Source organism: Dromaius novaehollandiae, chromosome W (genome assembly GCF_036370855.1).
Source record: "Dromaius novaehollandiae isolate bDroNov1 chromosome W, bDroNov1.hap1, whole genome shotgun sequence".
In the NCBI taxonomy this organism is placed as follows: domain Eukaryota; kingdom Metazoa; phylum Chordata; class Aves; order Casuariiformes; family Dromaiidae; genus Dromaius; species Dromaius novaehollandiae.
The window spans coordinates 67,722,229-67,747,740 of NC_088130.1; the positions used below are offsets into that span (position 1 = coordinate 67,722,229).

Below are 25,512 nucleotides of genomic sequence, written 5' to 3' on the forward strand. Positions count from 1 at the left end.
GAGTGATCCAGCTCTTGCAGCAGGAGAAAATTTAGAAGCCCAATACGTATCAGTTGTTCTTTATATCTGAATTCTTATGCTATTTTGACATATTCAAAAGCAAAAGTCTTCCTTTTCCCATTTTCAAAGGACTGTCAGTTCAGACCTAACTAATCAGAATTTTCCAGATAGTTTACTTACTGTTTTAACCAGTTCTTTTACATACATGTTTACTAGCCTACTTTCTGTAGAAGCTGTCAGAAAACAGAAAATCTGCTATCCCATTAGCCATTACATTAGCTATTTTCACATGAAAACAGCTTTTTTTTAAAAAAACAAGATGTATATATACACACACTTAAAGAGTCCTTTATTACACTGATCATTGCACCTTAATAGCTGATTAAAAAAATAAACATACACCACTGCTGCAGTCCAAGATCCTGGGACGCTTGAACTAGCTTCCTTCTAGTCACTGGCATGCTATGTGCCATTAAGTTTCACTAGGTTATTCCAGTAACGGCCCCATAACTTTAAAAGGCCAAGCAGAGAGAACGTGGCACAAGTAGGACAGGACTTCATTCAGCTTAGGGCTTCAATTGATTGTGATAGACTCCTAGTAAGAGAATATTTCAGCTGGCTTTATTTCTGCAAAAGTTACATTCTCCTCCAAACCTAAATGAGGTACTACAAAGTAGAAGGTACGGTTAGCTTGAATGCTAAGCAATTTAGATAAATCTAAACTATGCAAGGACAAAGCAACAATAAAGTAAGTAATAAGAAATACCCTACCGGGTCAGAAGAGTGGTTTATCTGGCCTAGTGCTCTGTCCCCAACAGCAGCAAAAGGATATGCTACTCATGGAAAGCACAAGACCCTGGCTGCTTTATGCAGCCCATTCCCCACCTAAGCATCCACAACCATAACAGCAACAACATTAGAGGCTACATCCTTGCCTATTCCATTCAGTAGCCATTTATGGACTGTTGTCCATGAACTTATCTAATCATTTCTAGACCTGATGATACTACCTGCCTCCACAACCTCTTGTGGCAACCAGCACCAGACATTTACCGCCCACTGTGTAAAGGAGGACTTTTAGCTCTTTTAACTTGATCTCCTCCTAGTTGCAGGAAGTGCCCCTTGCTCTGCTCCTGCAAGCTTTGCTGCAGAGCTGCTCATGTTCATCTTGTCTACAAGCTTCATGATTTTGTAGATCTGAATCACATCACCCCCACAAATGGAGGACTATCAGCCTTGTGTCACAAACAAAGCATCACAACATAGCTCATACAGCTTGGGAAGCTCCTCTGGAGAGAGGCCAAGCCTGAAAGCTTTACTTCTTCAACTAAGTTCCAAGTACTTGAAGACATGGCAGAGGAACTGATCCAAAGACTACAGAAGAATTAAATCAGACTATAGTCAATGTTTGCCACTTATCTTTTTCACCATATTATCCTAAAGCTACCAACATTATTATCCAAAATTATAAAACAGAAGTCTACACCTCACAAGCAACTTGTAGCTAGAGAATGGACAGCACATCCATGCTACTGAACATCTAGCAGAAGCTCAAATAGAAATCTGCCCCTTAGACTTCCACTCCCTGTGGCTTCTTGTATGCACCTCTACCAGTTTTATTAGCTCATAACCATGTCCATCTAGTCTGGTGTACCATGTTTATACCCATGGATTTATGAATCACTTTGCTGCAACTCATTTTTGACCAGTGAATCCCATTTCAATTCATCACCTATAATTTTTGCCTGCAAGTGGATATAGTAACATAAGGAGTTGTAATCTTTTGTTCTTAAAGCATCATCCTCTCATCCACCACTGTTGATACGAGCCTCTGTCACTTGCTAAAAAACATCCCTCTACTATTGCTTCTTCTTGTATCCTTTCCTGTTCCATAAAAAAAAAAAAGAGATATAAAATGCTTCCTTCCCCACCCCAATTCCGAACTTTGCCAATGCTGCAAGAAACATTTCTACATGACGAAGATGGCTGCAGACTAAATGAATACATGCTAAATCTGCAATATCTCTTCTTCCTTGTGATACAATCTGCATGAATTCCCTGTAGTCCACAGCCAACTGTCTCCAAATACTGAGTACCCATTTAAGGCCTTTGCTTTTAAGGACCTTGACAACTGTGCTTTCCCATCTTTCATTCTTTGCACTGTCTCTCCTTTGCTCAGCATATTCTACTAATGGCCAATACTATACTCAAAGACTGGATCTTTTGCCATCCCATGAACTATTTCCACAACATTTCAACACATCAAATACCTCCCTGTAATTCCTCACTGAGTCTCAAGATCCCTTTCTAAGCTCAACTACAGTTGAGCTTTTAGTATCAAGGCAGAAGTGCAATACAGAGCAGCTACTATTTCGCCCCTTTCCACATTCACTTGTGTTGTGCCTTAAAACTATAGCTTTGAATACTCAGTTTTGCCCAGAGAAGTACAAGTGTTGCTTTAGATTGCTGGCACACAGGGAGTATGTGCAGTTAAAAAACAGAATTATTCCTAACAGATTAAGGCTGGAAAATTAACAAACTGCCTAACTTTGGTGGCATCTGGTTCATCCCTATCCCTGCAGTATATTCCCGTTTCCTGATGCACACATGTTTCTATAGTTGGTCAAACATAGTGTCATAGTTGGCAACTTTTTAAGTCACAGTTTGAGTCATGTCTGCTATTATTCCATTCTACTGTAGTTCTATGGAACAAGTATTAAATGCTAAGCCCATTATCCCAGCAACAACTGAGCATAAAAGGTGAAGAAAACTTTAAAGGCAGCATGCTAACAAATTAAAACCTTCAAGGAAAATTTCCTTTCCTGAGTGTCTGGAACATACTATAAACACACTGCTGCTACCAAAAATATCAAGTGATTTCTAGCTAATTTATTCTAAAACCTTATGCAACATATTTCATATCAGTCTGCTTATTCATCTTAAACTTGAAATAAAGAAATCTGATCTTTCCTGGTTTTACTAGAAGTATTCTGGCTTACAGGAATTTTATTTGTCCGTGCTCTTCTCAGATAAAGAGGACAGAAGCTAAGCTCTTGAGGAAAGAAGATCGAGGAAGAATCATTTGTGGCATTTGAGACAGTCTAAAAGTTCATTCCCTCCCAATCTTTGTCTCATTTTTGTGGTATTATTAAAAAGCAATGGTTTTTCATTAATCCTGGAATTTGGTGGAATAGATGAAGTATCTCATCCAAGTGCACATTGTTCCAGATCTCTTAGAAGAGAGGAGGGAATATATGCCCTTTCCCTTCACGTGCCTGCCTGTGACATTAGTCACTTCAGAATAAGGTAACATTTACTGAAGCATAGCCTATTTAAGGCAATATCAAGATACAACAATACTGAAAGTATTAAACAAGTACATAAGCATAGCTTATGTAGTACTATAAATGTCATCCATATTAATGTAAAATCATTAAGAGTTAGAGAAACTTCGAGAAAAGATAAGCTAAGTCTTTCATCTTGCATTGAACAGAAGTAAAACAAAATTTATGATCTGCTTCTAGATTGTTTAGACTGTTGTTCTAAACAGCAATGAGACAACTCATTTTCAGTGGAACCTGAGAAAGTTTTCCCCAATGTTAACGATCTCAACTCACAGGAAACCTAAATTCTGTATGAAGTTCAAACCAAAAATCAAAGCAACTCTTTCCACTTTCAGACAAAATACAGTCTAGCTAATACATTTAGCGGAACAGACAAAAGGCAACATTTTACTTCTACCCCTGCACTCACCTCCCCTCCAAAAATTGCCTTTTGACCTTCCAGAAGGGCTCATTCTTTCTTCTACAAACACATATTAAAGGCACCTGTTTTTGTCAAACTGGAGAAGCTCAAAACTGCTGCTGCTTCTGTACATTTGAGGAACCACCACACACGAAAGATGATGCACATCCTTCTCCCCCCATATGCTGGGTGGAGTAGGTCGGCTTCAAATACTTCCTCAGTGGGTTTGGGGTGCTTAGGATTTTTCGCTTTTGGCAGTGGGGGTGAAGAGGAGAGGGAAGGGGAATCCAGGCCCACTGAGCAATGCCCTCAGATCCACCCCGCTCGCCGGTTCAGCTTTTCAGCCAATTAGGCCAGCAGTGGGGAGTGGCTCTGAAGAGCTCCCTCCCAAGGGGCTCCATCTGGCCCGCGGCTCCATCTGGCCGGCTCTCGGGCCAAAGCTCCACGAAGAAAAGCCAACGTCCTTGTTCAGCTCCGACACGAGCCGACGAAGTTCAAGGCAGGCTGCTTGTGACTTTAGGGGACAGGAGGGAAGAAAATTCTCCCTCTGGGACAGCTTTAGAACTAGGATTTCGTAACACGCCAATTTAGAAACTCATTTGACACATTAATTCTTTAAATTTATTATGCTCTAGTATTGTAATGCATCTCAAAATTCTGCATAACTATTATCTTCATATAGCTCATTGAAAAGAGAATTGCCCACCTCCTTCGAAAGTAGACTTTTTCCTCTCACTCATTTCATGAAGTTTGATTATGAATCAAGTGAGGAAACTTATGCTTCTCAAATCCAGAATTAAAATAAGCACCAACATGATGTTACGAAAGCTTCAGAAGCCGGATTTTTTTCAACTACTGAGGACTACTGCAAATTACAGTCAAATGTAATAATGAAAAGCTTTATTGCTATTAGGACATTAGCACACTGAAAGCAGCACAAGCATTCACAGTATACTAAAACTGCGTGCAACTAGAGACATGAGAAAGAGGAGAATTTAATTTTAACGACCTTTGATTAAGCTACTAATAGGACTGAAGCATTTTACCAACTCTCCTAGAATTACAAAAGACAAATACTAGCAAGAATGTAGTCAGCCAATCCACTTGTCTTCACAAAGCAACAAACATCTGTGAGTTTGTTCATATTAAGTACATGCAAGAACTGCTCCTTAAAACTGAAAGACTAAGATTTCCACAAAAGCACTAAATATGCATTCCAAACCACAGCAGTTTTACAAGTCTTCTCACTTCTTTTGTTTTGACTAAGATTTTCCATGTGTAACAGGCAAGTGTCAGTTTGATTGTTTTAGAAAGTAAGTACTCCTGGGATAAACTTGACAGGAATAGTCACATACCCAACTATCAAGTACCTGTTTTGTTTTTTATCCATATAGCTTAGCAGTTTCTCCACTTTGTTAAATAAACAAGTGCATTTAATTAGTTTATTCAAGTCGACTCTCAAAACAGGCCTAAAAAATGTTCTTCAAACACTCCCCTTGATAAGCAGAGCTCTCTTTGCTCTGTACTGAAAAGTGCCTTATGTTAAGCTCATACTGCTCCAGCGTAATTTAATCAAGCTCGAGCTCCAGACTAAACTGTTACGAGACTCGGGAACTAGTCCCTCACAGTCTCTTTTTGGTCTTCACACCATGACTGTCAAACACACATAACCATGACAAAACGTCATCTGGATTGAAGCCTTACTCTTTGTAATACAGTTTCTCTACTGGAAGTTAAAAGCAATGTTTAGGAAGATTTTTCAGCAGTATCCAATTTTTTCTAGCCCAGAGAGTATTGAACACAGAGCTGCCTGTACGCTCCATTCTATTACAAAAAACTAATCCCATCGCATGACCTGCAGCAATTCAGTTTAACAAATCAACAATTACAAATATTTTGGCAAAGTAAGCTTAGGTATTGTTTGCCTCTCGGCACAGTTCACAACCAGTTTGTGGCTTTATGATAAAAGTCATTAAATCCAATCTGAAAAGCAGAATTTACAGCTCACTTAGCAAGTCAGGCCCATAAATGGATGCTTTCAATTACAGGGCATTTACATGCACAAATCATTAAGGCAGTGTTGAATACATTTGAAAACTCTAGAATACTTTTATAATAATTAAAACTTTGTGCTCTGTTCTTTACATGAACAAAACTTGGGAATTCTCTTCACTCTCAAACAGAGCTCAGATTCATTGTTATCCTGGACCTACTACAAAGCCTGTTCTCCCAGTAGTTTTGTGGGAAAGGGATTAGAGAGATGGAAACAAGTTTTGTTTTTTAAAGTAGCACTCAGTAACAGAGATTTGTGAGCTCCAATAAACTCAATTATATCAACTAGTGCTCAACACTTCTGAAAGATCAAGTGGAACAGGAAGATGGAGGTGGACCCTAGAGGGCCTTTCATTTGGAGATTCACTGTGTAATTCAAGCTTATTTTATTTTGTTCATGAAACCAGCTTCTGGGTGGAGGAAAAGCAGAGATCACTTAAGAGACCAAAATACCTCATTTTTTCAATTGTGTTCTCTTTTCTAGTGATCAAACAGGACCTCAGGGAAGTTGACAAGTTCTTCTTTGAGATTACACTGCCCACAAGTTCTAGCTTCTTCGTTAAAGAAAACTGCACCTTCAAACACATTTGTTGATTTTGGTGACCTCCAGCGCAGTCCAAGTCTGAATCATACAATTACAAAACAACAACCCTACAAAGTCCTTCTATTAAACATTCCAATATACTGTTGGGAGATGTCTTTAAGTACATATCTAAATTAAGTTTAGGCCACCTCAAATGAGATCCTCCCCTTCCTCTTTTTAAAACCATTTATAATTAATGTTATCTTTCACCATGATAGTGCTGAATAAAGGGGGAGGAGGGGCAGAAGAGACTTCCAAAATCTCCCCTTTGCTTATAACTCACTCCCCTCTAATTCACTGCAGCTTGTAAACACAAAAGTTTTAAAGAAGAAACACAAAGAGAATGTACTCACGCACTATGGAAGTAATGCTACAACACTGAGATAAAGCACAAGAAAGCCTAAACAGCAATCTTGTTCTGCTAAGGGAAGCCTTCTGCCTTAACAACAGGAGTTTTTTTCCAGTCTGGAGAACAGAGCAAAGCCTAATCAGTCTCTCACTACAGAGTCCAGCCCCCACAGAAATAATGTCATGAATCAGTTTGAAAGTACAGCTCTCCAGGCTAAGAGGGGAACACTTAAGAACAGACAAACCTGCTGTTATGTGCAGGCTCCTAATAAGCTGTCATTATAAACTTCTTGCTATAGATAGAATATCACTTGTTTATAACCATGAGCTGTGGCAACATTAACTCTGCATGCAACATACACACGTCGCAGCACTTGCCAGCAGCATTCTCAGAAATACTTGCTTGCTAAGCCAGCAAAGTAAAACTTTTTCTCAAAGCTATCCGCTTGTTTGTAAAGAGCTGGAAGAGAGCGCAACAGGCATGTTTTCTCAGTCCAAAACTGTGATGGACAACCAAGAGACATGAGACCAGGCTGCAGCCTGAATCCCAGCTGTTTGATTCAACAGCTCTCCAGGACATCACAAGGGCTCTTCACCCACGCAATTCTTCCCCTTCTTTTATTTCCCCAGAGGGAAGACTAAGAGACGGTCCTCCGCCACGCTTTTTCTCTTCCCCTCCATGCCCCCACCCCCCAAAAAAGGCAAAGGGGAACCCACCAGGCTGCAGCAACACCAACCACCAGCGTTTATCACCGCACAACTTCTCCCATGTGCTTATCTAGGTAGATGAAACACTTCACAGATGACGTCTGTTTACATTTTTACGAGGCACAGAAAGCTGCGGCGCGAACAAAAATAAGCGCCGCGAAGGGAAAACGCTCCTTTCGGCCGCAGGCACCCCGCACCCCCGGCTGCGGGCCGGCCCAGGGGGCGGACAAAAGCGCACCGGCCGCAACCCCCGCCCCGCGGCTCGCTCCCAACTTCACCCACCGCCCCGGCACCGAGTTCCACCCCCCCGCGGCCGCGAGCAGAGAGCCGGGGCCGGCGGGGGCAGAAAGGAGAATGTGAACTTTCCCTCCTCCTCCTCGCCGCCGCGGCCCGCTGCCCCTGCAGCCCCGCGCTCCGGGGGCGCTTTGGGTGCGGGAAAGGGGGGCAGCGCCCTGCCGCCCCTCCGCGGCCCCCCCCCGCCGGCAGAGGCGGCCCCGAGCGCCGGGCCCGCGGCGGCCGCCCGCCCCCCTCAGCGCCGCGTCCCACCACAACAAAGCGGGAGGAGGAGGGGGGGGGGGGGCGCCGCGGCCGCCGGGCCTCGTCCGGCCTCGCCGCCGCCGGGCCCCGCGCCGCCGCCGCCGCCGCCCGCCCCGCGTCCCCCCCCGCCCCGCTCCCCGCCACAGCGCGGCCCCGCCGAAACCGCCCCGGGACCAACCTCTTCCTCGGCGAGCTGCGCGGCCGCCCTCCTCCCGCAGCGCTGGCCTCCCCTGCGCGCCCGCCCTCCCCGCGCCCATTGGCCGCCGCGCCGCCCCGCCTCCGCCGCTGGGAGGGGAGGCGGCCCGTTGGCTGCGCCGCCCGCCACTCGGGGCGGAGGCGCGCCGCCATTGGGCGCTCGGCGGCAGGGCCCGGCCCGCGCCGCCGATTGGCGGATTGGGCCGCCAATCGAGTGTCCGCGGCGGAAAAAAAAAAAAAGGGAGGAGAAAAAAAGAAGCGAGGCGAAGGGGGAAGGAGCCGGGTGGGCGGGCACGCGGCGGCGCTGCGTGCGCCGCGCTGGGGGGGGCGGGAGAGGCGGGCTCTCATTGGCCGCGCGGCTGTCACTCCGCGCCGAACGCGCCCATTGGGGGCGGTTGATCGCGAAAGGAGAAGCGCGGCGCCGGTTTGAGTGACCCGCACTGCGCAGCCGCCCTGGCGGCGCACTGGATTCCTCCGCGGGGCGCTGTGCCCTTCCGCGTAGGGCCGGGTGGGAGCTGAGAAAAAGTAGTGCCCCCCCACACCCCAGTAAACCCTCCGCGCCCCACGGCAGCCCCAGCACAGTGACACCCCCGGCCCTGTCTGCCCTCGAGCGGCCAATAAAGACATAATTTAATCGGGGATTAAAACCTCCTTGGGCAAGGGAAGAGAAAAACCCCTTCCCTGGGCGGGGCTGCGATGCGACCCGGCGGCCATGGCGACCCCTCCATGGGCACGAAGCTGCCCCCTGCCCTGGCTCCCCCGGGCAAATGGTGGCCTCTCCTGGGACCCCGTGGGCATCAGGGATGGGCATAGAGCTCCCCACCAACACCCGAAAACTGAGCGCTAAAAACTCAGTCCCTGGCTAACTCATTTCTAGTGCTGCTCAGCGTTTCGCGCCATGCCATGCGAAAGCAAAGGATTTTACCTGTTCATCACATAAAGCCCCCAGGATGTGATGGGTCCTGAGGAACCAGTTCGGCCCTGGCGGTCCCCAAGGTGTGATTTCTGAAATAAAAGGTGGTGCTGAACCCTCCTGAGTCTCTCTTTCCGCCAGCTGCAGTAGCCTCCGGGCTATAGGCGTCATGGTACGCAATGCCTCCACCTCGAGGACCCACCCGGTCGCTTCCAGTATATATTGAGTGGTTCTTTGCTTGCCATGTTCTGGTTTTTTTGGTTTTTTTTTCCTTTTTTTCCAGTTGCCTTTAATAGGCTTTTCACAAATTTAGCCACCCGTGATGTGGTAACGAAGTGATATACCTGAATTTCTGTGCCTAAGTAAACGCACCAGCTCACCACAGCTGAACTAGAGGCCGTTGGCCCAAACCTTGGAAAACACCAGCACCGTGCATCCCACCGCTGCTCCGTCCACGACGGGCTCACTGGAGCATGAGCAGGGGAACACGAAATGAGGGTTTGGTGGGCTTTGGTTTGGCTCCCTTTGGGTGAAAAGAGCTGTGCTCACTTTGCTGTAAGCTTGCTGGAAATGCCCTGTGTTTTCACTTCTTCTTTTTCATCCTTTTCCTTTTTTGTTCTTTCCCCTCCCGCATATATCAAAACTGCAAGCCACTTCCCTTGTACCTTAGGTCCCATCTCACCAGCATAACAACTTGCTTTCCCTCGACACGCTTCTCTTCCAGACCCAAACAGTTTCTGCACTCGGTGACGCAGGTATCGTGATTCAGTGTCCTGGGCAGGTGTCCCATCTCCACAGTCCTGCCGGGCCCAGGAGTCAGGCGAGACACCTCTCCCGTCATCCAGCCCTTCGGACCCAGCGGTAGAGGTGGACTCCCAGAAACCTTTTCCAGCTGGAAGCAGCCATTTCACTCAGTCTGTTGGTTTTCTTTTCAGTTCCATCAGTCTGAGAAGATGTCCACTGCAGGCAATGCAGAGCTGCTAAAAGATTACCATCGTGTTTTTTGAATGATAAGGAAGTGTCCAGGCGTGTTATACCTGGAAGCAGCTACAGGCTATTCAGCCAATGCAGCACTTGCTTTGCGGAGGGTTCACTGCACTCAGGGAGAATTTGTTCTATGAGCAGCATGTTAATTAAAGTCATTTTTTTCCGTGGATTTGGGTCAGACATTCCCTTCCCCTCTACACCGCAATAACTCCCCAGCTCCTTCTCCTCTTACATCCTCATGGCCGACTTCTGCTATACCCTCAGGTCCCTTCCATGTCCCCAACCTGCTTTTACTGGCTTGCTGTCTGGGCACGGAGCAACACGTGCTACGGCTGGTTCAGGGCTATGCATGTGCTGGCTGGCCACCTGCCCACTGTCTCTCTACTGCCAAGGAAGCCAAACAGTGCTGATAAGGGCTGAGCTCTCCCTGCCTTTCTCCCGAGTGGAGCGCTAACAAGGTTTTGTGTTTCCTAGTGCAGCCACTGCTTGTCACACAACTTGACAGACCTTCGTATTTTCAAAGCCTCTGCATCTCTGTCAAATTGGCTTGAAATAGGCCAAAAGGTTGAAAAGCTTGTGTGTGGGTGACTCTGAAGAAAACAGCAGTTGCGTAAACCTTATTTCTTCAGGAAAGGAAATTGCAAGCAATAGGAGAAATAAAGCAAAGGGAAGAAGGCATCAGTGCTACGAATCACAGAGCCCAAAGTTACCTGAGAAGCATGGTTGCCGTGGAGAAGCCAGAGGAGATGTGCATTTGCAACTTAAACGCAGCTCTAGAAAGTGCTTCCAGCCACATTCCTGCAACTGCAGAAACACTACCCGACTTGGCAAAAACAAAGAAACAGCAAAACCCACTCTCTGATGCCAAATCTGGGTATTCCTAGATGCTATTAAGTAAATCAAGCAGGTAGCTCACCGCATTTTGGACATTGCTAGTTAGGTACAGCTTGTGTCAGCTGGCTGACAGTCCCACTTGGATATGAACCTGCAGCAGAAGAGCATCAGCATCTCTAGCTAACGGGTCTCAGAGGGCTCAAAATCCTCACAAATGGCATTCTTGTACAGGGACACAGAAACAGCATGGTGGTATTTCACGGTCACAGTTTCACCTGTCTGTTAGAAAGGATGAGGGAAATAATCTAAGATCTAAAGAAAACATAATGAAACTGTGATTGGCTGCACTATCCTAGAGAGGATACGTGTTGAATTCCCAAAGGTTGTGACCAAATCCGCTAAAAGGTAAAAGAAATATAACACTCATATTAGATCAGTTCAGAGACACTTAGGATTTCTAAATGACCTGACGCTATCAGATATCACCATGTGAAGAAGACAAGCATGAAGTGCAATGCCAGGAAGGCAGGGCTTGGAGAGCGAGCAGATAGTTTTTGCATTGAAGTCATTATTACCAATATGTCAGAATGACCTGTTAAACCAAAATAAAGGAATAGCTTTGAACAGCATTCAGACACAAAAAAATCAGCCAGTGTGTTCAAGACAGGAAAAAATATTTGTTGAAAATGACCAGAAATCCATGGAGAACCACTATTAAATGCTGCTAAATTTCTTCAACCCATGCTATTGAAACTCCAGCATATACTTCAAGAAGTATATACTGTTAGAAGTCTCTTACAACAGTGCTTCTTCCCTGCTTACTGTAAATGCCATTTGAGCAAATTATTTTTGCTCTAAACTTATGCAAAGGTGGCATCCATCTTCCACAAGCCTGCAAGATTGTGAAACACAGAGAGGCTGGGTCTAGAAATTGTGAGTGCGACTGATTCCCTTTCATTTTACATTATGTTGTGGCCAAACAGCATGAAAACAGTCTTTCCATGTTATTGAAGGACTGCCTGCCACAGGGTTAACATTGCAGTACCTGCAGACACTACCCCCATGTAGGTAATAGCGTGAAACAATTCATCTAGAACAACGGATTAAGACTGCATCTCCCGCATGTTTCAGAGGGCTAAATATGGGCTTAAGCCACTTCTCCTTTTATCACATGAAATTTGTAAGCAACTTCAGATCGTATCACTTTGCGTGGCAGCATGCAGGGGGGTTAAAGAGGAAGCCACATTTTGCTTTTCCCAACAAATAATGAGGAGCAGTTGATTTTAAAGACAACTAGCAGCTATTTTTGTAATGTCCAAACAGGCATTTCCACTGACCAGAGAAGATCCTTAACATCATAAATGAAAAGAAGGCTATTGCGTTAGACTCCTAAATGAACGGGAACTTCTACTCAGTCACACAGGCATATAATCTACTCAGTATGTGCAAAGGGCCAGTACTCCTCAAACTGTAAAAAAGGCTGCAAGTGAAGGCTGAGGGGAACAGCAAAATACATAAAAGAAGCATTTTTGTATTTTTACTCTTCTATTTATCTTTTCAGTAAATAAATTTCTCTGAGATGTTGAAACTCAAATCTGTTCACTACCACTTCTAAAATGCAGAAGTATTTCCAATATTTCATAAATCACTGTAGTTTCAGACAGGCCTGTTATGAGATTTCAAAGCAAAGCAAAAAAAGAAAAAAAGGAAAGAGTTCCACAGCGCAGAAAACTTCTCAGCCCTTGATATAAGCCTGCAGTCTCTGTCCTATACCCTTGTCAAAGTGGACATAAATAAATGATATTCAGAATCATGTTTTAAAAGCAAAGAAGTGCTTTTCTGACCCCCTATAATGCAAACTAGTTGGCATTTACGTTATAAAGTACATTTTAGTGCATTACATTTATCAGATGAAATAGAGGTAAACAATAATCCTTTAAAGTGACATCTATTGTAAGAAATTCATAACTCCATGATATTTATATATTCATTCACAGTCTGGATTTACAGTGCATAATTCTCATGAGCAAATGATTTAACTGTCTTAACTTATCCAGATATCTTAATTGCTAGTGCCTATTTGCGCATGAACGCAGTTCCCCTAAGAAACCAAAAGCATGGTTAGTTAAATAGACATCTTTGGCATATTCAAACAAGCACCTGGGAGGCTTTTGAATTACTGGACTGAGGTGCTGAGCTAGTTTGCTTTACGTTGTGCTGGATTGGATCGGGAACTCTCGTACAGTCAGGGCAGTAAGATCCCACTTTGGGAAAATACCGGAGGCCGGGATCCACAGTGGGAGCTCGGTAGCTCAGATACAATCACAGATGAAACACATACCTTAAGCCAGCTGAACTGAACTTTGCAGTAGTCTCCTGGCTTGAGTGCCTCGGCTTTATGCCTAACTTTAGGTGTGGTCAATCATGGCTAAGGACCGGCAACTTCTTAAACTGCGTGAACCCAGATCACGTCTTAATTATGCTTGAATGCCAGTCTAGGTTGCAGGCAAGCAGATTGCAGAAGCCTCCGAGATGGTTTCGCGTGAACTCTCTTGGGTCCTGCAGCCGCGTAGCTATTTCCTCCGGAGATGAGGTGCGGCTGGGACTGCTCCTTGCCTTGCCGCTGCCACCCAAGCCCGGCTGGAGCATCCCGAGGAGCCGCCTCCGTTCACACGCTCGCCGGGGGTCTCCACGCTTGCTTGTCAATAGTCGTTTGCTTTTCATTCCTCCATTTTCCTGTTTTACATAGATTAGAAATGTTTTGTGTAGTCAGAATTTCTGTTTTCTTTCTTATTTTTCTGGCTATGCCTCTTTCCTTTCTCCTTGTTCCAAATCCTACTCTGTTCATCTGCCTACACCCTTTATTTTGGATTACTTGAAGTTGATTAGGAACACATTTATGCTAACCCCATGCAAGCCATTGTTAACGTGAAATAGTCATGTTTGCAGAGAGATTTACACCAGTTTATCTTTCTTGTCTTAAATAAACAAGTGTAATTTGTGAGTAGGCCTTGGGGACAGGAGCTTTGTTTCTGAATTAATAGTAGGCCCTGGTCCAGCAAGGATTTGTGTACATGTTTAAATCTATGCAATGAATTAGGTGGTTGAAGGCAATGGGATCACTCACGGAAATAAAATTCAGCATAAATGTAAACCTTGGGATGATTAATTTTTCTATCATCATCCTTATTCCCTTTTTTTCCACTTTCTTTTTCCAAGAAGCTGAAATTAATTCATCATTACAGTGAAATCTGCACAATAAAAAAATAGTTTGTGCCTCTGTAGGAAGGATCAAAATAAACCAATTTATGCTGTGATCAGTTATTGCAATACAGTCTGTTTCTGTTTTACACTGTGTAAGATGCACTATGCTAATTAAGCATATGTTTGTGTAGATTAGTCTCAATGAGATTTACCCCAGTTTTCTACACCATCTGTGCAAGATTGGTAGCCGAGTTGGAAGTGATCTCTGTATATATTTTCTACATTAGGTTGTGAAGTATTTAGACTCCTCTGAGGTAAAAGTTTTCTATATGTTATTGTTGGTCTTGCAAAGCTTTAGTTACAGATTTTGAATATTCTCTTTGTGCTTTCAGAAACTAGTGATTTCTGACAGTATCATTTAAATAGCTATTGTTATTCTGATGAGCGGCACAGATCAAGCGAGATTTCAGAGAACCAGAAAATAATCTTCCTTGCTTAGTTTTATTTAGAGGTATAAAACATATATTACTGTTACACAGGTGAAGACATCACAAACTAAAAATGTTGCCATAATAAAAAATTAGGCTTTAAAAATATAGCAGGACTTTATCATCACAAAACTGTCATGTTGTTTATTTCAGATCTTGACATTTATCATGATGAATAACCGACGCAGAAATCTCTTATCCGTCTAACAACGCTTGAAGCTGATCGCTGCTTCTGTGTAATCCGCAGGGAAGTGTGTGTTAGAGCCTCCATCTTCGCCAGCCCGCGTTCCCAGGGAGGCAGGCTGATTTCTTCCACTGGGGTGACAGAAAAACGAGCCCTTTGCTCTGGAGGCCCCAGCACACTGAAATCTACCCTCTGCAGAAATAATTTTTTGCCCTGTTGGGCTCATGAAGAGCCTTTCTGGCAATCCGGACCAGCTTCTCACCAGTACATGGTAAGGACATGGTCCTGATGCCATGTTCTGGCAGGAATTAAGGAACTGACAGGTAAAAAAAAATCAAAATTTTACCAAAGTCTTCAGATTTATGACTAAGAAGGAGCATTACAGCCACCTACTTTATGTGATGTATTTCAAAGGCCAAATCATTTCCCCTCCAGAATCCTTTTGCAAGCCATAACCTCTGCTGCTGTGAGCTGCTGCCTATCAACAAAGGAAAAAGCAACTCAGCTCTGCTTGCAGGCTTGCGGTGGGACGGATCCACCACCTGCCTAGCAGGTTGTTCCCATGAAAATGAGTGCTTTTCTCTTTTATCTGTAAGTAATTTGTTTAGCTCCAACTTCCTGCCATTAGATCTCATTATACCTTCTTTTTTTTTCGGCTGTGTTTTGCGAGACTGATGTCTTTAGTAAGACATGTAAGTGTTTGGAGAGTAGGAGCAAGGTGAGTTGGAGCAAGCTGCACCTCAGTGTTTTTCTTAGATAAGTGAACTAGACTGAGTTTCTTTGGTCTTTCACCATAAGGTGAGTTCCCAAATTTCAACATTTACTTTCAATCCTCTTTAGCTCTGCAACTTCCTTTCTGAAGTGTGGACACTGAAACCACAAAAAGTCCTTTAGTGTGTTTACAGTGTTGTAACACTTCTCCACCTTTATTCAGTTGTCTTCTGCTTATACATTCATTTGCCTCATTTCCTCTCTTGGCTACTATGTAAAACTGGGAATATATGTTCACAACGTTTTCTACAGTGACCCATAAATCCTTTTTAGAGTCGCTGCTTTCCAGAACGCAGTCCCTGCTCTTAAAACTGAGATGTGCATTCTTGATTCCTTGAGACAGCTGTCTTAAAAACACCACTGAGTTACCACATTTACTGCACTGTGCAGAGCGTGGTATAAAAGTAATTTGTCAATATTTATGAAACATGGCAGCAGGAAAAGCCTCCCAGCTTACAGCCACAGGCAAAGACAGCTTCTGATTTGTCAGACCCTACCACTAACAGGTGAAGAAAGTTCAGACAGTACCGAAATCTTAAATGCTTTAGGATAGTGTTGTCACTGAAAGTGCAGAGAGGTATGTCTTCTGATGTATGTGACCAAACCAAATGTGAAACTACAGTCTGTACTAGTTAGCTTCTTCATGCAAGTTTGACAGAACTGCAGGAAAACATATTACAGATCATATAGTTTTAAGCACTAGAGATAGTGAAGACAGAGCACATACATTGCAAAAGTCAGATTCAGAACTTAATCAGCCTGTTGATATATCCTACAGCAGGGAACGAGGCGAGAAAGAGCTACAAAAAATGGAAGTCTTAGCAAACATTGAAGATACACATCATGCACAAATAAATAGCAGCACCAACTGAAATAGAAATAGTAGCCTGCAAAGCAGAGCAAGGAAGAAATGAAAGATGCTAAAGTGCTGTATACATTTATTTCAAGAGAAATCACTTTGCAAACCTGCACAAACAGGAGTTTGTGATCTACAGCGATTTGTAATTTATAGCAGCTGAGGACCCACAAAAACATCCCTCAGGAGAAATGTCTTGCTCCCCATACGCTGGCTTGAAGAATAGAGCAAAAGAAGTGGTTTGCACCTCAGACACTAGCAAGACATGAAAACTGGCTGAACAGCCAGGCTCAGAGGGCTGTGAACGGTGGCACAAAGTCCAGCTGGAGGCTAGTCACTAGCGGTGTCCCCCAGGGGTTGGTAGTGGGGCCAATACTGTTCAACATTGTCATTAATGACCTGGACGATGGACAGAACGCACCTTCTGCAAGGTTGCAGATGATACGAAACTGGGAGGAGTGGCCGACACACCAGAAGGTTGCACTGCCATTCGGAGGGACCTGGACAGGCTGGAGAGATGGGCAGAGAGGAACCTTGTGAAGTTCGACAAAAACAAATCCCTGCACCTGGGGAGGAATAACCTCATGCACCAGTACAGACTGGGGGCTGACCTGCTGGAGAGCAGCTTTGCAGAGAAGGACCTGGGAGTCCTGGCGGGCAACGAGTTGACCATGAGCCAGCAACGTGCCCCTGCGGCAAACAAGGCCAATGGTATCCGGGGTTGCATTAGGCAGAACATTGCCAGCAGGTCGGTGATCCTTCCCCTCTACTCAGCCCTGGTGAGGCCATATCAATGTCCAGTTCTGGGCTCCCCAGCACAAGAAAGACAGGTTTACTGGAGCAAGTCCAGCAAAGGGCCACAAAGGTGAGTAAGGGACTGGAGCATCTATCATATGAGAAGAGGCTGAGAGGGCTGGGAGTGGTCAGCCTGGAGAAGAGAAGGCTATGGGGATCTTATTAATGTGCATAAATATCCAATGGGAGGGTGTCAAGAGGACAGGGCAAGACTCTTCTCAGTGATGCCCAGTGACAGGACAAGAGGCAATGGGCACAACCCACAAAACAGGAAATTCCACTTCAGCATAAGAAAACACTTCTTTACTGTGCAGGTGGTTGAACACTGGAACAGATAGCCCAGAGAGGCTGTGGAGTCTCCATCCCTGAGATATTCAAAACTCAACTGGACATGATCCTGGGCAACCTGCTCTAGCTGATCCTGCCTGAACAGAGAGTTTGGACCAGATGATCTCCAGAGGTGCCTCCCAACCCCAGCTATTCTGTGATTCTGTGACATGGTATTAGAGATGTTACGAGGACATGGTGGCTTCCTTTTCATAATGAATGCAAGTCCATTGCAAAAACACAAAAGGTAAATCTGATGGAAGGATTTAAGGTAAGCTTTGGCAGTTATTTTTGGAGTCAAAGGATCCAGCTGCCATCTGTGTGTAGTTTTGACCCTAACTGTGTTGAGTATGGCCCACAAGTGAGAAAAAAAGCCCTGCTGGAGTTAAAGAAAGAAGCAGCATCTGGAAGGCCCTTTCCAGCATATGTCTATATTTCAATCAGAAGTGTAAACCTCCTGGTTTGAACTCGATAGCCCAGGCTTTGTGAGTGCTGTAACAAGAGTAGCACAGAGTTTAGGGCTGGCTGCTTACCCAGGTCTTGGGTGGATTTTGCAATCCACCAAACTTGGTGTTACAGGTGACTCCCCTGTCTGGGAGTGAGAGAAGCAGGAATGTCAGTCTGAACTCTGTCCACCCTTGAGACACACAGTGGACACCTGCCTTGAGCAGGCTTTGAGTCCAGGCATCATTCTGCCCAAAAAAAGTGTCCAGCACAAATCCTCGTCACCCCACTGCTGGGACCTGGCGGTTACGACGCTCCGGTTGTAAAATTGCCCTCTCCTGGTAAGGCTCAGAGCAGTGATAGCCAGCGTGCTGGGATTTCTTCTCTCTGCTTATCAGGTCCTGGCTGCTATCTTCTCATCCTTCAGCTGATGTTCCTGTTATTTCTCTTCCAGTTGATCCAGAGGAAAAGAATATGTAGTTTCTCACCTACTGTGTGTCAGTGTGAGACAGCTGATTGTCAGCCTACCTGTGAAACTGTCTAGACGCCGTGATGTGCTGTCAAATGCACAAAGTTAACAAAATGATAGGGGAGAATGTTTTCCCTGTGAATCCTCTTTCAGTCGTCATCTCAGAGGTTATTTGTGTCAGTGGCAGGTACAACATTTTCAGATGAAGACATGATTTGATTAATCAACTCTGCCTTTTTAAGATGTTCTAGGTTTTTTCCAAAGTCCACCCATGACATAAGCTGAGGCTTACATAAATCCTCCAAGCGCTGCATGCTGCAGTTACAGGTAGTTTGCAGTTATTTAACTGGTAATGTCAGGAGATAATGGTCTCCTGCTGCTAGATAAAGCCAGAAGAAAAGCCAAGACATTTTACGCCTGGCTTAAATTTAAAAATGAAGGCCTGTTGCTTGGAAAAACAGCTGTTTTGAAACACATCATCAGTTTTTCTTCTTAGGTTGTTTATCCCAGAAAAACAATGAGGAATGGAAAGGAGAAAGGGAACTGCCAGAAATGGTCCCAGGGTCATTTACAGTTCCAAAAAGATAAGATTGTCCGCATAAAGGAATCTTGCCATTTCCAGGCCCTCCTGATATTTTGCTCTTTTTGGAGCATGACAACATAACAGCGGCTGATGTGACTGAAGTCTGTGACTTGGCCCGATTACAGTCTCAGCTCGAAATGTTGGTGAGGACATCAAGCTGCGCAGATGAGGCATTACCTGGAAGCTCTCTGAGCCCGGAGAGACAGGAGCTGTTGTAGGGCTGTTGGCTGGGGCAGAACAAAACCTAGAGCAGGGAAAACAGAGAAACAGGGCCAACCTCTCTAGCCATGCTGTTATACTTACAGCCCCGGAAAAGAATATTTGGAACGTATTTTTGCTCTGCAATGCATCCAAATAAAGGCATTTGCATGATTTCATATGCTAGATCTCTGGTGTCTTTTGAGGGCGTGCCTTGAGGCTGCCTTCAGCACCAACCCCTTGTCCCTGCAGACTGTGGTGGTGGGATGCACTTCACCAAATATTAGATTTCTAAAAGTTAAATGTCTGAGCATAAGTTAGTCATCCTAAGCTTTCCTTACAGTCAACAGGGAAAAAAGGGCATCTCCAGAGGACAGTACATCTGGCCTATTTTAGAGCTCACTTTAGGATCGGATGAATAACCCTCTGCGTTGACCATACCACTGTTTTCTTTTCCATACAGTGCCACGGGAAGGTCCCCCCAGTGCTCTCGCTGCAGCCGTACCCGTGCGGAGTCATGCATGGTGTTTGCACCATGCCAGCTGGCCATGGCTGGAGATGCCGGTGAGCATGGAACGGGCAACGCCCAGAGAACTGGACTTTCAGCTTTCAAAACAGGGCGGGCACATGGTTGTTGTGAATGGTCCCTCGCTTGACCTAAATCCCAGACTATGCCTAAGACCTGTCTGGGAGAGTGCAGCTGGCCCTGGGCCAAGCTGTTGGTAGGAGCGGTCCGGCTGAAGAGCGTGAACAACGGAGCTGCAGCGCGTTGGGCTGTTCCCTGGAACATCCCATTGGTGTCTATGGGTACTCTGGGATCAGACTAAGCAGCCCCCCAGGCTTTGGCATCCTCTCTTTCTGCTCATCTTCCGCAAATCCAAGGAAACCTGACACTGCAATTTGAAATTATCCTTCATCCATCCAAAATTTATAGAAGAGGAGTAGCTTAATGGGCTGGGCCTTGGACTGGAAGAGCTAGGGATTTTGTAGTTATACCTGTGGTGGGCTGTCCACACCCCGTTTTTTTACAAACTGGGAAGAGAACTTGCTATTCCAAACAAGCTCGGCAAAATCACAAAGTCAAACCTCAGTTCTCCTAAGGCAGACAGGCACCGCATAGTAGACTGAAGAATTAAAACAGATCTATAAACTACCAGGATGTCTATCTGGCACGCAAATCTCTGGTGTAACACCCAACCACGCTGGTAAAACTGTATGACGTGCTCAAGGACAGGGTTTGGTGCAGGAGCTGTGGAATTCCCTTCCCCGCTGCTCTTGCACAACGTCACTGCTTGCCGGTTGTCCGCCTTTGCCTCTCGCTTTTCATCCGACCTTCTTTTTAACCTGTTGTACCTTCTCATGACAGGTTGTTCAGGAAAAGAGAGGACTAAGAAACACTGGGGACATTTCTTGACCTTATCCTCTTTTTATTTATTTATATTTACCCAGCTTAGCATCTGCATGTCAGGTATGCTCCTAGAGCATTGCATAGGGGTCCTGGGATAGGACTTCCGATTTCTTTCTGCTTCTATTCTGCTTTACCTTATGCAAGACAGAGGAGCTGAACTGAGACTGCAGCTTGTGTATGCCCCCCCTTCACAAGGAGCCAGTAATTGTTAAATAAATTATATGCTCTTGTGCCCGCATGTTAATAACTCTAATCCTACCTCCAACTACCAGGTTTAGAAATGTGATTAGGGAGGATTATACCTCACCTAATGCCTAATCGCTTGTCTGTTCTTAACTGGCCTTTTATTTCCACACACTCAGCATTAGGAACTTAACCAAACATCTTGCACACAGAGAAAATGCCAAGTGAGTTAAAAATCAGTTGAGGGAGAGCAGGTAATAGCTAGAAACCAGACGTGACTGAGCACTGAAACATTAACCAGTGTGGTTATGACTGCTAGCAGCACCCAACCACTCCCTCTGCGCCCTGACCACTTAGACAGCGAGAAAACCAAAAGGGCTGGAGTTAGATCTCCCACTGGACTGTTTTTTGCAGGTGAAGCATATTTTTTCAGACAATTCTTGCTTTTATTTTTACTTTAGATAGGAAAATGTGGATGCCTTCTCCAGCAATGCTAATGGGCAGGTTGGTAATGGCCACGGTTCAGGAGCTGCCTAAACACCATCCCCTACAGCCTGGTCTCTGCGGGCAAGAGTTTAACTCCTCACTCCCTGTCTCGAGGTGATATCCTAGTGCCAGCATGTAGAAATTACTGTGAACTGAAACCCCGTGATCCCAAAGTACTTTGCGGGTTTGACATGTGCAAGCAGAATCAGGTGACGTGACATTTTTCCTGTGACTGTATAAATTGTACTGAACTCACTGACTCCATCTTCCACCTCGCATGGCCACCTGCAGATATAACACTGCTTGCCCTAATAGTGACAAGGAGAAACAGGCAGCCCTTTGGGGAGCTCCCCAAGCACCAAAATGACAGAAATGGGCAAGTATGACAACTAGTAGGAACAGGGTCTAGATGCCCTCTTCCAAAAAATGAAGGGCCACATCATTTCTGACTTATGCTGGCACAACTCTACTGGCAGAGCTGCTGCAGTTGACTGGCTGAGGTTTAATCTGTATGTCTTGGAGCACCAGGTCCACCTGTTCCCTCCTTTCTTTTCCACTTCCATTGCACCCAGCAACAACTCTCGGCCATGCAGGGCTGAAGGGACAGAGCAATAGGGCATAGGGGTTATACTTCAGTTCTGGTAGCAGCGATCCAAACAAGGAGGTTTTTTAAATCTGCATAAAGGTTTCTGTGGGGGAAAAAAAAAAAAAAAAAAAAAAGCACTTTTTTTCAAGTGGTTGTTTATGTTTTTTATTTCAGTAAAATTAATTCTTTATCATTTGCTTCAGAGCTTGCAGTCACAGCACTCTGTGGGAGCGTGAAGTGTTTGGAGCCTTGGGGAATCTGGGAGGATTTGTTGCTGTTGGTTTTTCTACAGTGGTTGCTATCAGGCAAACAGGTGACCATGTTTAGGAGAGAAGAAAGGAAAATACATTTGTCAGAGAACCGAGATTATGTCCTGCACATGGGCATAGATGTAAATCAAAACACAATAATGGAGAAATACCCAGGGATTTACCAATTCTGGATTAGAAAGAGGATTCTGGTCATGTACTTCAAATCTCTAATCTTGAGCAAGCGAGTAATCTAAATCCACCTAATAACGATGAATGAAATTATAGTTTAGCTAAGTAATTACTCCCTTTTTCCCTTTATATCATTCAGAATAGATTTATCTGTTATTAACTTTGATTGGAACATTGTTTTAAATTGCAGTGCTTTTAACTATTCAAATTTAAGTATCTCCTCTCTTGGTTGATCAAAATCAAAATTGACCTCTACTTTTAGTTTTCAGTGCTGAAAAACCCACTGTGCAGTGGGATGACGTAAACCACTTTCATACTAGACCTCGGTTTGTGAATTTAGCATCTTGGCCACCTCAGAGAGTTCCAGGCAAGTGCTAAGTATTGAAGGAACTGGCTCAGATAAACATGGGTTGTTTGTGGTAGGAGCTGTAGTCAGCCACCTTTTTTATGGACACCCCCTGGACAAGTTTGCTCTAAAAACATTTAGTCCAGAAAAATTTTTAAGCAGTTTTAGTGAGGTAGCACACAGGAAATCCAGCTATGGACCAATACAATGTAGAGTAAAAGCTAGAAGAAGCTATGCTATTGGTTAAGCGTAGGGCTAAGCTCAGGCTTTCTCATGCTTGTGTACAAACCTGGACCAAACTGTGGAGCAACCAGGAGGAGGGAAATTAGAGCATATCTTAGGACAGGCCCAAAATTCATATAACCTGGCTGGATTTGGTGAGGGTGAGCCTGGCAGCAGATATCCCCAGGTCAACTTTTCCTAATGACAGCATGGAAAACCTGCCAACATCCATGCTGTTAAATAGAACAGGGACAAGGACCATATTCTGGCCCTGAGTTCAGGTTGGAGAAAGTGGCTGGACCAAAATTATGCACTTGGCATCAAGTCAACATGAAGCTCTTGTTGCTATATAACAGAATATTTGTGGGGAGTTTCTCAGCCCCTGCAATAACACTGTGGTTTTGTTGCAGCCCGCCAGCCTGAGATTACCGACTGTGTGCCCTGGGATGAGTTAGGAGGGCAGACAGGAGGCCTCCAAGGGTGCAAAACCTGGTAGGAAAGCACTGGAGGTCTGTAAATAGCAGCAGAACCCAAATTTGGTGCAGCATCATCCACGTCTTTTGGGAATAACCTCTGGAGTGCGCTGTCCCTGAAGCCATGCCTAGACATTGTCTTGGAGGTGACTATTGCCATAGTCCCCAACCATGCCAGCAGTCCAGCGGTGTGGACAGTTATTGATTCAGTGCTTGGCCTTGCTTCTTGGCCCTCTAACCAGCAGTGTGGACATGGTTTTTGAGCCCAAGCTACCACCAAACCAGCAGCATGGAGGGCTTCCAGGTGGGACGCAGAGCACACCGTGGCCCAGCCTTGCAGTGCAGATGCAATGTGCACGCAGGTGCCACGCTGGCCATTGGTGGCCCCTCTCCCGCCTCAGGCCACACAGATGGGCTCAGCCCTCTCCCTCTCACCACCTTGCATAACCTGCATGAGCACGAAGTGCCTTGGATGGATGCGGGCAAGTGGAAGCGTTCAGGGCCTTACCCCACGGTTGAGCAGGCCAAAGTCTAACCCCACGGTCAGTGAGCACACTCGCCCTCCTGCTAGCCTCTGTGCAACTCACAGTTGACAGAGACAAGGATCACTGGAGATTTTTTTTTTCCCCCTTCTGCCTGCATTGATCCATGCCTCTCAATGCCTTCCTGAGCCCTTCCCAGCTCTGGGCACGATGCAAGTGCTGGTGCTCAGCTCCAGCACTAGCCTTCCATGTGCAAGAGCGCAGTTAGGTCAGTAGACAGCCCAGACCCTCCTCCAGTTTCCACATCTCCCATGCGGCTCTCAGAAAGTTATGACCTATCATTTTCTAACCAACATAACCCAGTCTTGACTGTGCTTGTAGCCAGGGAGGGGGCAATTATTGGGCTGGAAGAGTAAGGGGAATTAGAAATGCTGAAGGAAAACAGAGGCAGAGAAGGAGAAGAGAAGGAGAATGGCACGCATGAGGTCAGAAGATTTGGGAGATACGCAGTTAAGAGCTTGCTGTTCAGGTCCTGACACATGTTAAACTCTTGCTTCACAGAGCTGCTTGAACAGCAGCAAAATATTCTCCTGGTGGAAGCAGCGCCCAGATTTTGAAGTCCTCCTATCCACAAGAGATGAGAAAGGTGAGTTTCAGGGACATGTCCAAGAATACAAGAGAAGCCTAGGGCTAATGCACTTCAGCAGCTGACGAATTACCTCTTCTGTCCCAGGAAGTCTCCAGCAGGAGCTGGAGACCATCTCACCCCCTGCTTAGCAGGCTGTCTGGCAACTCTCAGCACCGAGCAAGGTAAAATGATGTTTGCTATTTGGCAGCTTCTGCCAGTGAAAATTACTTACCTAGCAGCCTTCATCTCTGGGTGTCTGGTCATAAGTGATCCGCAGGTGGCTTTTTAGTTATCAGACTTTTTTCCTCCTCTCTGCCTCTGTGACACCTGAAAATTCAACTGCTGGATGAACGCTGACCTGCAAATTGGAGGTGGAGGATGACAAGGGGAGAACAGGCTTGTGCCTTGCTTGCTCCTCCAAGGAAGGAAAGCAAGACCTAAGGATTTTGTACTTAAAACAAACAAGCAAAAAAAAAAAACAGTGAAGAGATTCTTTTTGGCTCCACTCTTTGTGGAGGCTGTGTTTTGGATGTGAAGATAGGTTTTGCCTGGTTTTGGTGGGCAATTGGCTGGATGCCTCTGAAATGGGGACCATTAGCTTTCTTGAGTCCCTCTGAAGGCGGGAGGTGGTTCCCACACGCCTCCTCCTGATGCTGTAGCCTTCCTTTTTCGTATTCCCCCTTTTTAACTTCAGTTTGCTGCCGTAGTTCTGTTATCTGTAAAAATGGAGGTAGGAATGCTGGTGTCACATGTAAAGGATCTAGCTAGCATTGCTCTGTCAGTGTCTCTCCAAGCAGAAGGATTTATAGACCTGTTTTCTTGGTCAAACAAAATAAATGGATTTTTTTTCCTCCCAAGACATAATAGTTTCCACTGGGAATGCCACTGTCCCCTACGACTGCCCTTGCTTTGATTAGAAGAGAGCTGTGACAGGACATTTCTGTTCAGCCTGACCATGTGTTTTACCTTCTCGCTAATCGAAAACATCCCTGTTATTCCTCTCACAAGCTGGCACAGTCTCCCATCCCAGCTTTCCTT

At 45.2% G+C, this 25,512-nt stretch overlaps 1 protein-coding gene across 4 annotated transcripts in view; it reads right to left on the reverse strand.

Moving 5' to 3' along the window:
* The window catches only part of LOC112994477 (mothers against decapentaplegic homolog 2), a 51,254-nt gene extending 43,034 nt beyond the window's left edge, over nucleotides 1–8,220 (reverse strand). For 2 of the 4 annotated variants that reach the window (XM_064500960.1, XM_064500958.1), the window contains exon 1: nucleotides 8,151–8,220. The gene's annotated coding sequence lies outside the window, so the exon portion shown is untranslated. Of the gene's footprint in view, nucleotides 1–6,249; nucleotides 6,361–7,444; nucleotides 7,506–8,150 lie in introns of those variants that run through there. The other 2 variants (XM_064500959.1, XM_026118844.2) reach the window with 2 other exon arrangements.
* Between the last annotated feature and the right edge of the window lie 17,292 nt (nucleotides 8,221–25,512).